Source organism: Python bivittatus, unplaced genomic scaffold, assembly GCF_059951505.1.
Source record: "Python bivittatus isolate LINGU-HERP-01145 unplaced genomic scaffold, Pbiv_v1 ctg000980_np1212, whole genome shotgun sequence".
Taxonomy (NCBI): Eukaryota; Metazoa; Chordata; class Lepidosauria; order Squamata; family Pythonidae; genus Python; species Python bivittatus.
In genome coordinates this window covers 49,752,990-49,771,879 of record NW_028277125.1, presented here as the reverse complement: position 1 = coordinate 49,771,879, position 18,890 = coordinate 49,752,990, and positions in this window count along the sequence as shown.

The following is an 18,890-nucleotide window of genomic DNA, read 5'->3' as shown; positions in this document are numbered from 1 at the left end:
TAAAAAATTATGACTTGACTTTTACTTTTCTATCACCAGAATTAGCGGTAATATCACAAGAAGGGCCTGTATAACACAAGGGTATCTAACATATTAATCTGTTTGGGAAAAAAAATCTTGACTTTGATCCAGGTGATTTCTGGCTAAAAGCCTATGATTAGCAGCATTCAACCTTTGTATTTCAATATTTCATCAAGAGGATATGTTCTAAGCCACTTTAAGATCAATACAGTTTGGACACCCTACATTTAGCATTTCAGTGTGAAGGGCATTCTAGAATGGTTGGATTCATTATTTCTTATAGATAGCTAATCCTGAAACAAAGTCATTAGCTTCAATGAGCATATTTATTTGATTCAAGCACTCATAATCTCACTTCCCACTGAAAAGACTCCCAGAGCACTTTATAAATAAGACTAATTTAAAAATAATTTTGTATATGCTCAACAATCTAAACTACACAATGCAAAAAACATAAGGAATGGGGAAAGGAAAGGGAAACCAAAACATTCAGCAGTCAGTTCTTAATCTTACAAAGTGTTTCAAATGACCACTTAGATGCCTATCCTATCCTATCCTATCCTATCCTTCTGCTGCTGCAAGTACAATGGACATATTTCCATTTTCTTGTTCTGCTCACATTTCACATTTTTCAAAACAAGATTTGATTCCATTTTGATGAAGCACTTTTTTTATAAGCTGTCTATGTACTGATTGTTTGATTGAATAGTGACATCAAGCAACTGTTGATTCTTAACAACCACATGGGTAGGTTCTGTCCAGAATTATTTGTCTTCACATTGGTGTTCAGGGATTCATCCAATGCTATTTTAATCTAATCCATCCACCTTGCTGCTCACTGTCCTCTTCCTCTTCTTCTTCAAGTTTTCCATTGTGGATTTCTCAAGTGAACTGAATCTCCACATAATGTTTCCAAGATTTGATAGCCAGAGCCTAGTCATTAATGTTTTGAGTGAGATTTCTGGCTATGATCCATGTGTTTATTTTTCTGGCCATCTCCATATTTACATTTGTTAAATGCAGGTAAGTTAGCATTGTTGCATGATGTTCAATATTAATATGAACCTGTTATTATCACTAACCATTTTTTTGTCTGTGGCAATGTGATGACTATTATTCACTTAAGGATTGCTTCTTGAAGAAGCATGAGATCCTTCCCTGAAATTCCCCGTTCTATATTTTATATATCTATATCTATATCTATAGATATAGATATATCTATATCTATAGATATATCTGCAGGATAGCATAGTGGTTAGAGTGCTATATTTGACACAGGAGACTGGGGTTCAAATCCCAACTGGTACCTATCTTACCAGTAGGGTTCCTTGGGCAAAGACCCCCTAACCTCACCTGCTTATACAAAAGAAAAAGAAAAAAAAAAGAATCATGCTGGCTCGGACGTTGCCCAGATTAACAAGGTCTATGCCAGATGCTGGGGAACCAGGACAATCTGATGATAAGTGTGCTACTGGAGCAAACCATATATGTATGAGACTGGAATTGATGGAATGCTTCTACAATAGTAGATTTAATCAGAGGGGATATATGAAATGTATGAGGGAACTATAAATGGACAGAAGACCTATATCACATTAACTGAGAAACAGCTAGTTATCCAATGCTTCAACATAGTGAAGAGGAAGCTGCTCAAGCAACGTTAAGTAGACCAACTACACATTACATCCTGGGCTCAAGAAGATCCAGAAGAACAACTGGATGTGTAGCCAACACCTGAAGCTGGAACGTCCCTGCCCCCCCCGCCCCCATTACAGAGCACAGCAGCTGATATGAGGCATAAGATCATGGATAAACTAGCTACAGTCTTCTTTCAAGATCAAGGAAACTCGGAGAGAAGTTAGTTAGCTGGTGGTACTACAGAAGGGTGTAGAGATTAAGGATAAGACTTGGCTACTGAAAAAATACAAGGGTCTGATTCCATCTGAAGTCCTAGAGACTGCTAAACAAAGGCTCATAGTGCTGGCTGCTAGAGTAAGGAGATACACTAGAGAAGCAGAGGCCAAGAAGATAAATGCCCTGTTCTCCAAAGAACCATCCAAGGTGTACTCCCAACTGCAGTGCAACAACACTGTAACAGCAGAACCACAAACAGCAGAAACAAACTGAACAGTACTGGAAGGACATATGGAAGAAAGAGAAGACACATAACACCAGTGCAAAGTGGCTGCAGGACCTGAGAGCTGACCACAGCAATCTCCCAGAACAGGAAGTAGTCACAATCACAGTAGCAAACATCCAACAGCAGGTCAAGAACATGAATTGCTGGACAGCTCCTGGCCCAGACATGATCCACACCTACTGGCTAAAGAAACTAACAGCACTGCATGAACACCTAACAGCAGAGATGAACCAGCTGCTAGCAGCAGATTCCCATCCAGATTGGCTAACACAAGGAAGGACAGTGCTGATCATGAAACACCCCACAAGGGAACAGCACTGTCCAACTAATGGCCAATAACCTGCTTCCCTGCAATATGGAAAGTCCTATCAGGCATCACAGCCACCAAGCTACAGGCCACTACATGAGCACAGCTCAGAAGGAAATTGGGAATAACACCAGAAGCTCAAAACACCAGTTGCTCATAGACAGAGTAATCACCTGAGACTCAAGGTCTAGACAGATAATGAGCACAGCCTGGATTGACTATAGGAAAGCTTATGACTCATTGTCACACACATGGATCTGTGAATGGCTGGTGCTATACAAAGTCAACAGGACACTAAGGACCTTCCTCAAGAACTCAGTGGGACTGTGGAAGACAACACTGGAAGTCAACTCAAGACAGCTCACACAAGTGGCCATCAAGTGCAGCATATACCAAGGTGATGCTCTATCTCCACTGTTGTTTTGCATAGGCTTGAACCCCTCAGCCAGATAATTATAAGGACTGGATACTGATACAAGTTCAAGAGTGAAACTACCATCGGCCATCTCCTCTACATGGATGACATCAAGCTGTATGCTAAGAGTGAAGGAAACATTGACTTGCCGATCCACCTGACATGGATCTACAGTGAGGTCACTGGGATGTCATTCGGACTGGAGAAGTGTGGCCAGATGGTAGTAAAGACAGGAAAGGTAGTTAAGACTGATGGAGTGGAACTACCAGTGAGCCACATAGCAGACATACAGACTAGCTACAGGTATCTTGGTATCCCACAGTCACATGGGAACCATGATGAGGAAGCAAAGAAGACAGCAACATCCAAGTACCACCAAAGGATAAGACAGGTCCTGAAGAGGCAGCTCAATGGGAAGATCCATGCCATCAACACGTATACCCTGCCAGTCATCAGATACCCCGCCAGTATAGTGAGCTGGCCAAAGTAGGACATGGAGGCTGCCAAAGTGAAGACCCAGAAGCTCCTCGCAATGTATGGAGGTTTCCACCCCAAGTCCAACACCCAGAGACTGTACCCCAGCTGGAAAAAGGGCAGGCAGGGTCTGGTGAGTGTCAAGGCCACTGCCCTGGGCAAAACCTGGAGTGTCCAGGAGTACATCAGTAAGATGGCACCCAGAGATGAGCTACTGAGAGAATGCCTGAGGCAGCAGCAGACATGGGAGGAAGTTCAAGCAGAGGAAGTGCCATGGCAAGATAAGACCTTGCATGGGATGTACCATCTACAGATAGCTGAGGTGGCTGACATTGGGAAATCCTACTGTGCCTGGAAAGGACTGGACTAAAAGACAGCATTGAGGCACTAATCATAACAGCACAAGAAGAGGCTCTAAGAACTGGATCCATAGAAGCAGGGGTCTACCACACTAGACAGGACCAAGGTGCAGACTGTGCAGAGAGGCCTCAGAGACAGTCCAACTCATAGTGGCAGGATATAAGATGCAGGCAGGAACAGCATACACTGAACAGCACAACCAAGTAGCTAGCGCTGTGTACAGGAACATCTGTAGACCCTGCCAAATCCAGATGTGAGATTCCACAGAAAGTCATGGAGAATAACAGGGCTAAGATCCTGTGGGACTTCCAGATCCAGATGGACAGGCAGGTACTGGTGAACCAACCAGACACTGTGGTGGTAGACAAGGACCAACAGCAATGATAGATGTGGTGGTGCCGACTGACAGCAACATCAGGAAGAAGGAGTATGAGAAGCTGGAGAAGTACCAGGGCCTGAAGGAGGAACTAGAGAGGAAGTGGAAAGTAAAGGCCAAAGTGGTCCCAGTGGTGGTGGAAGCACTCAGGGCTGTGACTCCTAAGCTGGGAAAGTGGCTCTAACAGATCCCAGGAACATCAGAGCTCTGTGTCCAGAAGAGTGCAGTGCTAGGAACAGCTAAGTTACTGCACAGAACCCTCAAACTCCCAGGCCTCTGGTAGAGGACCCAAGATTGAAGAAGACACATATCACCCTTAGGGGTAAGAAGAGACTATATAAATAAATACATAATATGGGAATCTAAAAAAGAAAAGATTGCTTCCTCCATGGCCAGATTGTTTGGGTCCACAGAAAGGGAACATCATTTGACTGCAAATTATAAGAGAACTGCAACATAGTATTTAAAGTTGCATATAAGCTTTTTGGGATAAGACAGTTTTCTATTACTCACTGTGTATAGTACATATTCTTAATGTTTGTAAATAATTTCATTTTGTAAACATTCTTCAAGGGTGTCTAGCAGCAGACAGCATGCAACTAAAAGATAGCAGCTGAGGAACAGAAAAAGCCAAATTGAGCTTGTCTGACAGCAGAATCGATGCAGTGGAGTCTCTCCCTCCAAGAAGAGTGTCCAAGAGAAGAATGTTCCTTCTCTGCATTAGTTGTGAATTTGTCTATAGTACCATCAGTATTAGAAAAAATAGTGACCCAGGAAATATCTTGCTCATACTGATTATGAAATGTGAAAGCCATGCTATACAATAAGTTGGTTGCAGAAAGCATAGTGTTCAATCAGACACATCACTAGTAGAAAGAGAACTTGCATGTTCAAGCATATTTAAATGCCAGTCTGACTGCCTAGGCATATTTAATAGAGCAGAATGGGAAGGGATGTTGCCTTATTTGGATCAACTAAAATTTTAGATAGTTCAAGTTCATTTCTTATTATGTTCAGATGTCAAAACAAACTGGGTTTTTTTAAGGAAAATGTTTAATCATGAACATGCATGCCAATTCATACTGTTTTACTGCTTCTGCTAGATGTTCATGTCAACAGGGATGTCTGTGGATGCAGTTAACTGGCATGAATCAGTTAAGAAGCCAGACTCAGAAGCCATCACAGTTTTGGTCTAAAAATATTGAAGTAGCAATGCTATGGACTTTTTCCTAGAATGAAATTCTCCTGAGCTCAGTGCAGCTTTTCTCTGATAGACGTGCATAATATGGCATTAGTACATAATGTTTGAAAGCTCTGACTGAGTGGAAGTGAGCAGGATACCTTCCAAATTCTATCTACCACAAAATCTACTAGTGCAAAGCTTGGATGGGCATAAGCAGTGAATGGCACTAATCTTGGTAGGAAAAAAAACAACAGATGGAGAATTATCTAGCAAGCCATCTATTAGGCTTGCACTGGAGTGTTGTCCTTGTTGTTTTGTTAGCACAGACTGCTGTTCCAGTTCACTGCCTTCCTCCAGTACAAAATTGCTGAGAACCTCTTTCCCTAAGGAATAGATTAGCAGCAACTTTTAATAAAGCCTTTGTATCAGTAATCCCTGCAAAAAGCTGAGTGTTAAAACATAGGCAGTCTAAATGAAGCTTCCCTACATTATGGGAGTTCTGAATCTTCATGTCCACCCATGGTTTTCTCTTTGCTATACCCAGCCACAAGTGAGCAAAGGCCTGGAAATCTTTCTCATCAAATGAGTTTCCCAATACAGCAGATTTGTATCCAAGGCTAGCCACAATGGTCTTTAATAGTTAGACAGATTATAGTGCATCCCCATATCAACAGCTTGAAGCTAGAGAAGATTTAAGTATTTATGTATATGTATATGTGTGTGTGTATCTTCATAACTCTTGCTGCCATCACACTTAGTCTGTTTTTACTGTCAAAATGGACAAAATCAGAGGGCTTGTCAACCACTCAGCTGATACAATACATGCTTCAAGAGTAATGTTTCCAACCTAAACATTACTCAGACAAAGTCATCAGTTGTATGTGTATCTGCTGTTATACCTATTTATTCAGAAATAGTTCTCTGTGCCTTGCACAGATCTTAAAATTGGAAATAAAACTTTCCATTATTTAGCATGAAATAGAATGGTTTATCTTGGAAAGAAAGACAATCCCCAGGGAGGGCCCTCTTCAGTGCTCATAGCCAGGAGAAGTACATTATGCAGGGCCATAGGAGTCACCCATTGGGGGGAGATGGGTGGCATACAAATTTAATAATAAATAATAAAATAAAATAAATAAGAGAGGGCTTTCTGTGTTGCAGAACTCCATCTTTGGATTGCCCAACCCAAGAAGAGTTTTATATCATATTATTGTTTATTTTATATGTTTTCTGGATTGTAACCCATCCCAAGAGTTTTAAGCTGGTGTTTGTAACTCAGTGATTAAGTATACTTTAGAACATAGAAGGTTCCAGATTTAGTCATAGCATTTACAGGTTGAAGACCAGCCTGAAACTTATAGATCAACTGCACACTGGGTAATGAATAAGCCAGACAGACCAATTTTCCATTTCATGGTGTGGCAGCTTCATATATTCGGTTGGGATCTCTGAGAAGTATTAGAAACTTCCTCATTTTCTTTTGGCTCCTAGCCCAGAATAGATGCTTGTGATGAAAGACAAAAAGATCTGCGAGTTCCTACAATTCTCTGAATTGGTTGTACTTACAATGCATTAATGTCTACCTCTCTCTTTCTCTCTCTCTCATAGGGTGCTTATGAATGCAGCGTTTCCCACATTTCGTTACATCTGAAATCCTGTTCATATGTATTAAGCTGAGTAAGCTATGGCCTTTGGCTGAGTATACTGCTGTGTTCTTCCCAGGCCTCTTCTTCAATTGTTGCTGAAAATTGGCAACCATATGGTGTACCATCAAATTTCAGTAGCAAATTTCTTAGAAATAGCTCTTCATATATCTCAGATTTTATATGCCCGCACCCACTTTTAAATCTGAGCATGCCACACAAAACCAAATCTATCCCCAGGACTACAACATATCAGGATATAGACCTGGGTCAAGAAAGGTTAGTCAATCCTGATAGATAACTTAAGTCTATGACATAGTAATGCCAAATCATTTTTATAAACGTCAGCTCAGTATACTTCATTTTAGTCTTACCAAGATGCCTTAGGAACTTAAATGTAGCCGAGAAAACTTCAAATTGCTATATGTGGTGTCATCTTTTCTAGAAGAACTCCTTGGTAACTTGGATACAGCTTTAAAAATTATTGTTTTGAGTTCTTTTTTTTCTGTGAAGAAGTAGAATTCTATAGTTTAATGAAGTGCTTCAAAACATTTTCCTCATACTTTAAAATATTTTAAGAGCATGTAAGAGTCGGACACGACTTAACGACTGAACAACAAATAGCACACTAGAAAGATCAAGACCTCCATTGGGATAGTAGCAGCACCTATGAAGAATTGTTGGAATCCACTTATGCCATGAGATAAATTCTCCAAGCAACAATTTGCCTGCTGTACAAAGGTACATTTGAAAGGCAAGTGCCATAAGATACTTGTACACACACACACACACACACTTAGGCTTTGCACCTAAGCTAGTTTTAGAGACTTACTTCAAATGAAAGCTTTTATGCCATCTGAAATGCATTGTGATATCCAGCAGGTAGAACTCATTGAGGAAAATTGCTTCCTGAATTGATATATGATTCATTCACTCACATCTCTGAGCTACTTAAGGGAAATTATCCATGGCATTGTATCATTAGTTTAAAAGCTGCTACAATTTTTTTTTTCCTCCAGTCAGGATAATCTTGAACCATACAAGCGTATTCGCTGGAAAAACATTGGAAAAAGTTTTTGCTTATCCTTAACGGTAGGACTGTTATTTCAAATAACATTTTCCTCTTCATTAGAATCTAGTTCCATGGCTGTGGCTGAGAGCAAGATGGAAAGAGAAATCATCAAAGTTATCATCAAAGGGTTCACTATCCAACTATCTTACATGAGGCTACTATTGCAATATTGAATTTCTTCTATTTAGAATGAGAAAATCAAAAACATACATACAGCTGTAGCTAATACTCCCATTCCCTGATAATTCAAATCAGTTAACAACAAAAAATTGTCTTGTAAATATTAAATAAAATATTATCTTGGTTTTCTTACACTTAACAATCTGAACCTTTCACTTTTCTTTTCTTTTTTTCCCTTTCATAATGAGCTTTTCTGAGTCTTTTTTACTTTTGGCTAAGAAAATGCTATCATCTGCATATCTCAAATTATTATATTCCAAACTCCAGTTTTAATTCCATCTGTCATCTCTTCCCACTCTCCCATGCATATGATATATTCACTGCATAGGCTAAACAGATAATGAAATATACACACTTCTCACTCCCTTCCCCATTCTGACCCACTCTGTTTCCCAAAATTCAGTTTTTATGGTAGCTTCTTGTTCATTGTAAAGATCAGTCAAAAGAATATTTAACTGTTCTTGTGCACCGATCAGCTTTAATATGCCCCACATACTAACATCAACTATGGCAGTGTTGTCCAAACTTGGCCCCTTTAAGATGAGTGGACTTCAACTCCCAGAATTCCCCAGCCAGCCATGCTGGCTGGGGAATTCTGGGAGTTGAAGTCCACTCATCTTAAAGGGGCCAAGTTTGGAAAACACTGATCTATGGAATCAAAGACTTTGCTTTAACCAATGGAGCAATCAAACATTTGTCACTCATTCTCTCTGTTTTTTGTGTCCTGGCTTCAACAAAGGGGGTAATTGTCCATGGAACTACAGTGAAGAGGGCAGCACAATGCAGGCACTTTGAGGTGAGGCTTTCAGAGGTGCTGGGAGGAGAACACCTACTGTGGAAGGGGCTTGGTAAAAAATGCATGAGGAGGCATGAGAAGAGTGCTGATATGGGTGATTGGAGTGGTGCATTGGCAGTGAGGCTTGCAAGGCATCATGAAAACCTGGCTGGAGAAATGGCAGCAGACAGGCAGGAAACATGACCGAAGTGACACTGGGAAGCAGAAGAAACAGACACAACAGCTTACTGGAGGCTGAGAGGAAGACATAACCCGAGTCAATCAGTCTGTACTCAGAAAACACATAATGTCTTGAAAAGTGTCAAGGGAAGGGTCAGAAATTTGGCCAGGAACATGCCAAGGTCAAACATAGCAGGATCAGGAGCAATAATATGTGAAGTACAAAGCCAGATGCAATGGAAGGCAGTTTCTCCATGGTTTAAATCCTCTCCCCACTGAGCATGAACCTGGGATAAAACTATATATTGATGGCATCTCACCAAGGGTGTCCTCTACCAGCACTTTCATGTAGATGTTAAAAACAATGAGAAAGAGGACCTAGCCTCATGGTAACTCATACATCAGCAGCCAGGGACTCAAATGCTCATCCCCCGTTACTACCAATTGGAAGTGTCTGCTCAGGTAGGTCTACAGCCACTATAAACATGTGCCCCACACCAGCCCTTACAGGTGGTCCAAAAGTATACCATGATCAGTGATATAAATCCCACTGAGAGAACATATCACAAATGCCCTCTAGCAACATCTTTTTTCTGCCACATGTTATTGCCTTTATCTCAACTTCAGCCCATGAATGAAACAGGCTTAAGTCATCCTTAGACATATCTAAGTAGTATTTCCCCTTTATTATGACATCATCTATGGGCTTGAGCTTGCCACCTTAATAGGAAATCAGATAACAGCAGTTACTTGAAACAGAGGCAATAGAGGCAGAATAAGATAAATAATGACAGCAGATTTCATGCCAATATAGTTTTCTACTGATTCAAGAATGGATGGATAGCTCTCAGTTCAGTAATGAGGAATGGCCACTAGTCTGTTCTCTTCTCTTTTACATGTAAACCAAAAAAGCTTTTAAATACCCATATCCAGAACAAGTTGCAGGTGTAATTTTCAATTCCAGAATGAAACCCTAAAGAAGGCAATGGAAGATCACTTCTGTATTGTTACTAACAAAATTATATGGATGTAGCTATAACATTATGGGCATATCCACACTTATCACTTAAGCTGCTCCTGTCTTGGCCTTGTGCCAACTTGACCGCAAGGTGCTTTAAAAAATGTCTGCACTGAGCCATTTTGGCAACAGCTTGCCATTTATTTAGTCTGTACTGCAGCTATCATATCCTCCCATTGGACAATTTCTCTGCTGTTGCGCCCTCTGACCTTTCTATACTGGGAAAACAATGACTAATTTAAGTTTTTTCCTACCCTTTTCTTTTCTGCCTTAAGTTCCTTCCCCAGTGGTACAATGAACACCTTCTCTCACCCACATCATCAACTACACTTAGTTCTCCTCTTCCCCCTTTTAATTTTACTGGCAAGAATGAACCTACCTACCAGCATTGCTGTCAGGGCCATTGGAGCTACTGAGCCCTTCTACAACATCAAGAACATTATCTTATAGGAAAGGCAACAAACTGAGAAGCTTTCAAATTTGGGTATTAATTTACCTTTGTTGCAGAGCAAACTAGGTATGCAGCTTGTACTTGGGACAATCCAGCACAAGTAAGAGTTTGATTCACTTAGCAGGAAAAATAGATTCTCTCCCTCCTGCATTTGTTATAAATGCAAGGCAAAGTTTTCCTTCATTACACATTGGACACATTTTATCAGAGAGTAGATAATACTGCATAGCTACAAGAAATCAGCAAACTTAAAAATAAGCTTTTTGTCCTGAAAGGATCATTAATACGTTCAGACTGGAAGACAGAAACAGGTAGTCCCCGGGTTAAGAATGCCGAGTTTACGGATGACCAAAGTTAAGAACGGTGCTATTGTAGCAAAACGTGAGTTAAATACACAATGATTTGAGTTAAATACACAATGATTTGAGTTATTTACACATTACTACTTATACAGTATTATACAATACTGCGAATACTACAAATTTGCATACAAATTCGATTTTAGGACAGACCTTGGGAACGGAACTCCTTCTTAAACTGGTGACTACCTGCATCTAAAGGATGAGCAAATACAGATAAAAGGCGCTTTTTATTTTTATTTTACTCATACACAATGGCATAGAACATACTCTATTAGGGGAGAGGGAAAAAAAGCAGAAATGTCTCTGCACATAATGAAAAGGCACATGCAAGAATATCTCTAACAGGTGGATTATAATTGATTATTACAGATAGATAGATAGATAGATAGATAGATAGATAGATAGATAGATAGATAGATAGATAGATAGAGATATCAAAGAAAAATCATGTCTACATTAAATCAAAATGTCTAACTATATGCAATGTATTTTCTTCCTCACCAGTCAGTTGAACAGCCAAACTGCTTGAGTAATTTCCTTTACATATTTTGTACCAATTTACAGGTATCACATGCTTGTTTTAATTCCTTCTTTAAATAATGCCAATTCCAATCTAAGTAAGTAAGTAACTCACAGGCTTATAACTTGAAAATGGCAGGCTCATTTGCCTCTTCTGTGTAGCACTGCTGGTCTATTTTCAGAATATTTTCCTTGTGAAACTGATTCTATTTTGGAATGAACAGGAATGTTTTATTTATTTGTTTTATGGCTAGTTTTAGACTCTACTTTCCTCCAGGTGTTCAAAGTGGCTGACATAGCATTTCTTCTTCCATTTTTTGGTCACCACAATAGCAACCACCACCACATGAGATAGTTTTATCTGAGAGATAGTGGCTTGCTGAGTATCCTTTCATGATCGGTGATGGTATTGATCAAGTATTTGCTGCTTTGTATGAAGTATATCATTTAATTTTGCAGCACCCTATTGCATTTCTGTTCTTCTTTCCCCATGTCTTTTAGCATTTTGTGTTGTATATAACATCACACAAATATCTTAAATTGCACAGCTATACATGTAGAACAAAATGACCTACCCCCTTCTTATGCCAATCCACAGATCAGTCATATATATCAGAACCATATTGGTTATAGAGTTAGACTTAGCTATATGGCCCACTCAGAATCCACATGCATGAGGTCTCAGGTCCAAATGTTAAGACACCTGCTGGAATTATGCAGAATGCTGGCCTGGAATTGGAACCACTCTTGAGAATATCTGAAATAATGAATATTCCATGTTATAATGGCCACCAACTGGTACATCTGGAACAAAAGATTGCTGCTCACATTCTGCAGATTAAATACATTTTGGAATGATTGTATACATATCAAAACCAGTTACTTTTACCTATAGTAAAAAAGACGTAAAGTCTGTGTTATTTTCTCTTCTGATGTGAGTTCCAGGCTCCATGTATTAATTTAGTTCCAGACATAAACTGGGCTTGGCTGAAATAACCTGGGCCTTTGAAGAAATGTGATATGATAGAAAAATCCTGCAAATAAATTCCCTGAGGTGCATAGCATAAGTTCACCTTTTGGAAAAACTGTGTTTGAAAAGCAACTACATAACTTGAAATAAAAAATGTCTGATGTTGGTACTAAAAAATGTTATCAAAAGAAAATCAATTCATATATCTGCTTTTTCTGTCATGCTTCTAGAGACTTTGTCGAAGTATGCTCACAATTCAGAGAAGCTAACATGGGTCCTTATAAAATCAAGGAGAACTGTAGATATATACAGTAGATATACATATCGAATAGGTCTTTGCTGAAGATTGGATTTTCCAAGGAAATTACCTGCAGATGTGTTGAAAAACAGACCATTGAGGGGCATGATTGATGAAGAATTAATTCCCTAAAATTGCAGTAGATAATTTCCACATAAAATATGTGAGGAAATCTTCATGGTGGAACAGCTTTGTGCAGAACAGAAATAGTTGAATTAATTATATTCATAGCTGTAAATACAATTTGAACATGTACAATAGCTAACAATAAAATTTGAAAAGATGTATCCAAAGGATTTTTTAAAATCATGTGTACCTTCTTATCATTTACAGGTATTCCTCAACTTATGACCACAACTGGGACCAGAATTTCCACTGCTAAGCAATGTGATCATTAAGTGAGTCATGCCCGATTTTCCCACATTTTTTTATGCAGTCATTAAGCAAATCACCATGATCGTTAAGCGAATCACATGGTTGTTAAGCAAATCCAGCTTCTCCCACTGACTGCTTGTTGGAAGTCCCCTGGCAAGGTCACAAATGGCAATCATATAATCCCAGGATGCTGCAATTATCATAAATACTTCTCAGTTGCCAAGCACCCAAATTCTTGATCACATGACTGTAGGGACACTGCAAGAATTGTAAGTGTGATGACTGGTCATAAGTCGGTTTTTTCAGTTCCATGGTAATGTTAAATGGTTGTTAAATGAATGGTCATAAATCAAGGACTACCTGCATTGCACTCCAGTAGATATATAGACAGGGATGACTCCAAAGAGTAAACAAATTAAATGCTTGGGTTAAGAAAGAAAGTCATCAAAAGCTCTCCGTTATGATTTATCTTAAACAAAGTTTTTGATTTGTTTGATTCTCAGTTAAACACAAAATGACATATATATATATATATATATATATATATATATATATATATATATACACACACACACACACATTTAATGCTCCTGTTTGGCAGCCACTGAAAATGAAAGGCTTGAATTCTGTGACAATGATGCATTAGAGCGATAGATACTTAGATCCTTCATTAAGATGAAGAGAGAGAGAGAGAGAGAGAAAGGGAGAGAGAGAGATGCCTGTTTAGAATGTTGGATATTAATCATGAAAATGCACATACCCATAAAACATTGTTTCTAATAAACTCAAATTTCCATGCTGCCCCTTCTTATTTGCTTGGTGGGAGAAATAATATCTTGTTGGTATGTGTTGGTTAAAATAGGAATTAAGTAGTTCTGCTCTGGATTTTTTTCCCCGCCTATTCAGCATACTGTTTCTTAGCTGATTTTCTCTTCCTATTGTTTTGAACATATCTAAAGAAAACCTTTGTGGTTTTTTTAGCATATTTGCCAATCTCAGCTTATTCTGAGCTTTTGCTTTTCTAACACCTTCTTAATATTACTGTTGTCTCTATTTTTTTCCTTATTGGAATTGTTTGCAATTGTGTTTTTAGTAACGTCCTTTTCTAGGAACTGCCACCACTCTTGAGCTCTTTTTCTCATTAGTTTTTCATGCAAGAAATCTACTAATCATTACTGAGCTTCTTAAAATCTGGGGTGTTTTTTTTTTTAATTTCAATTACATCCAGCTTTAGTTTTTTCCTTAAAAGCAGGAATCTCAGCATAGTATATTTGCTTTCCTCCAAAGCCCCTATTTTAAATTCCTTAACTAAATCTTTTCTGTTGATTGATATGAAGTCAAGGATAGCTGACCTTTTCCTGCCTTCCTCTGCCCTGCAAAGGAACAAGTTACTAGCAAGAATTTCTTGGCAGGACCATGCTTTGCAGAACATGGTTCCCAACAGGTGTTAGATAAAGACCCATATCCCTATTAATTCATGACTCTTTGAAACATCTGCAGGTTGCCTTGGAAGAGCATCATCCACGTCTGTTTACATATCATAATAGACAGCAAAATATTGATTTATTAGTTATTCTACTTAATTTAATCCAGATGCTCTTTAAAGTATTGCCAAATTCATTTGTTTGGATTTCTGAGCATACAGTGCAAGTCTTCCTCTCTTTCTATTGCTTCTGTTCCTTTTGCACAAATTCAGTTGCTACATTTCAGTCATCAGAATAATTAACCAGATCTGCCTTACTGTACTAAGAGTTCAAACTGAACTAATTTATTTATCATACTCTGTGCTGTTGTGCATAGGAAACAAAGGCCATAAACTCTGTGAACCAATGTTATTTCTGATTTTTCACTGAGTGGCTTAACAAGCCCCATTACAGCAATATCTTTATTTCCTTTTACAGTGCACAACTCTTTCTCTGAGGCCTTTCCTTCAGGATTTTTATCACCAATCTCCATAGGATTCAAGCAAAAATATTAGTACAATACTTATGAGAAGGAACCCATCCTGTGCCAGAAGTCTATTATTAATATAAGACCATTATCCTAGAAGCCAGCTCTCTTCTGTTAACATCATTTGCATAGTCAATAATTGACTTGCATCCCATCCAGATAGTTCTGTCTTTTGTTGTAAAGTGTCACCCCCCCCCGCTTAATTAACATTCAGAACCCGTTCCATCCACAAGGCCCATTACTGTGTTCCAGCAGTACAGAACATCTCCTGTGCTTATTGCTTCTGGTTGGCATTCTTGCTTTCTCCTTTGTTTGAGTGTCTTCCTTATGGGAAATTGCTTCCTTGGTCATTTCCTGTGTCCTTTGTTTGATCTAATAAAACATCACTGTTTTTCACCAGAGGAAGTATGACTAGTTATTGCCAGAATCCTTTCACTTTTTCTTCTAGGCCTTAACAAGCTTGAATTTGCTGTAAATCTATATTGGGTTGCTTTCAGGCAGAAAGATGCTTGAATATGGATGTTTGAATATACATTCAAATCTTGGCTCAGGATTGCAGTTGGCCACTAGATAGGTGCAAGGACTAGTTTTCTCTATCCTTTTATTAGCATGTAGCAGTATCTAGAATTTTGCAGCCCAGATCTGATCACCCTAAATATGCCACAACTATGCAAGTCACAACTGCAAAGGTCTGCCTCTATATCTTCATTTTTATTTCTTATGGGACCACCAACAGAAGATGTCTGTTTCTTCTTGTTCCCTTCTCAGGCTGGTATAAACTCTGGACTTAAAGACAAAATTGTTATATATTTCTTTAAATTCACCTGCCAAATTGCACTTTGAAATTCCATGAGTTATCCCTGTTTGCTGTCTCATAGTGATGCCATTCATTAACTGATCTTAATTCCTTATAATGAGCTTTTAGGAGATGTTTGTTTGGACAAGATGTAAGATAACAAAGTTACCAAATGTATAGCTTTTATCTTAAGAATAATTCAAAGAAAGAAAGAAAGCTACAATAAGAGTAAGTTATACCTGAGATTTAATGTGAACACCTTTAAAAAGGTGGTCTTTTGAATGCTATATATATTTTAAAATTCCTGCTATCATACAAGGGAACAGAAAATGTTCACATAAAAAGAAGACAGTGATGTTTGAGCTAAAGAAAAGGAAGCTTCAGATAAAATTGGATTTTGGTACATTGGCACTGAAAACTTTGCAAAAGTGAGTGTTCCAATAAATTAAGGCAAGGAAGTGTCATCATGAAAGATGCTGGTACCCTTGACCCTTATGAAGCATGTTGACACTAAGACAGGAAAATGAGCATGACTTTTTGGCAGTATCTGCTTACAAGCCTTTACTGTTAAACTGCTATTTTAAAAGGGGAAAGTTTTCTTATGAACTAGTTATGCCATAATAGTGGGCAATAAGTACACTCTTGTAAATAGCACATACATGCAAACTGTACCTGTTAACTTTGTAATATATGAACTAACCCTGAGAAAGATGAAACAGCCTGTCCCAAAGTCTTGTGGAGCTCCAGCATTTCAAATTGCAAAATAGAATAAATAAAATAATAAAATATCTGCTCAGTTGCCCAAGGATGGCAACATCAAGGGAATGGAATGTTGCAGCATTAGTACCTGTAATTACATTCAAGCACCCTAGAATCATCTCAAACTATATCCTCTCAAATCCCATTTCCCCCATGTAATACCTATGAGTGGCACTGAATCTTAAAACACTAAAAGGGTGGTTGAATAACATGTGTTAGCATCCTTCTGAACTACAAGGAAATGGATTGTTTCAACTTCAGTGAAAACTTGTTCCATAACCTAGACCTTGCTGAGGAAGAATCCGAATTAACCATTGAAATGTAATATATTCATAGAGGGACCATAACCATTCTTATCAATGTCCTAAGGGTGCAGACAGACTGGGGGAATAGGTGGTCTTCCAAATAATTGAGTACTCACTCAGCTGCTCTGCATTGTTCCCTGTGTGTAGAAGATGATCCCCTATAGCGCAGAGCTTCCAGATAGAGGCTTTTTACGTAATTGAAGTTTCAATTGCCAGATTACCTGAATCCCTGGATAGTGGTATTGTTATTACTGAGAAGGCATCATTCCCAGAGAATAGTGCAGCATCAACACAAGTTAAAGTGGCTGGTTAATAACTCATGTGGTTATTTTGAAGTGAAAATGTACAGATTCTGGAACTCCCTCTGGAAATCTCTCTTACAAATGCATCTGAATTTAGACACATTGATTGCCTTTTTAATATTATATTCCATGACCATATTATTTTGTGAGAACCTCATCAACACCACAGGAAGAAAAAATATATTCTTATCAGGCAAACAACCTGCAACTGGGCAGCCTGCAGCATTATTCTATGAACACAACAGAATCATCATGATAAATATTCTTATTTGACTCCTCCATGTACCCCAGGCTTTTTGCAGATCCAGAGAATATAAACAAATCTAACAGCAATTTTCTACCAAGAAAGCAAGACAGCAAGAAAGCAAGAAAGCAATGCTGATGACATTGATAGGAGCCTTGGCTCATCTCCATTTCCATTTGTTCCTTGTTGTAGAATGTAGACGGGAACAAGAAGGTGGGACTGTAGAGGAATGTGGATAAAAAAAATCTGAATGCTGCAGAAACTTAGTTTTTAACTGTCAAGCTGTTGAGAGATCTAAGGTTGTGACAACTCCAGTAAGCAAATCTGGAGAAAAATGTCAAAAATCAATATTGGTCAGATGCTAATAATATTTTGTTATCCAGGGCTATACATTTGTTGTTGTTGTTGTTAGTGTTTTGTCACTGGCAGGCAAAGGCTGTACAGGATGTGGTGACATATGTGAAAGGGGCTGAGTTGAGCTTTTTGAGCCGTTTTCTTTTGAGGCAGATTTGGGTTTTTCTTTCTTTTGGTGGGAATGGCTTGGTTTTTTTTTTTAGCGTTTTGAAAGTGAGGGAAACAACCCTTTTCCTTGTCCATAAATGGTCAGTGAAAGCTTAGAAAGATGTCATTTAGCATTAAAAAATGAATTCTGCCTAGAATCTCCATCCTGAACTATATATCTCAAGCGGTTTAATTTTTGAACGTTCTTCCTTCTTTCTATTCCTTGGTTTTTTTCTCAGCAAAGGATTCTCATTTGTACCATTTTGTTTGATCCTAACAAACATAGTATCCAACTATGAAATTTGGACTCCCTCCTGCCCCCATGTGTACACCTGAGGCTATTCCATAAACCCATAAAACCTATACCACCCAGCAAAAATCAGTAATACATTGCACCATAATTGTTCTGCATGTTGCCACTGAATGCTATAGGCAATCTTTGAGAGCTCTGGGATCCATATAAAAGTGGTTCATTGGCTATGGGCTACTAAGTCCTGACCTAGATGGACTAACTGTTTTATTCAGAATGTTTTCTGCATCTGTTGGCACACATGAAAGTGCTGCCTGGACCCAAAACTCAAACTTGTTAAAGCTAAACACAGCCTTGGTGCCTAGGTGTTCAGTCCTAATATACTTGGGGCAGAATGCCTCTGGAAGGTCACAGTTTTACTTTTAAGCAAATATGTATCTCTGAAGCTTGCATCATTACAGATTTATGGGAGTTCAGATCCTCAAGCTCTGCTCCTGTGCAAGTCTTATTGGTTCTTTTAAAATTAAACATGCATCAGAACATCACTTTGTGGACTTTTACCATGCCCTGCATTATCATAAATCATGGCGATTAGGGGAGAATGTATCAATAAATGAATCTCAAGGACAATTCATATTATCATAGTCACTGACCTTTGCTGCAT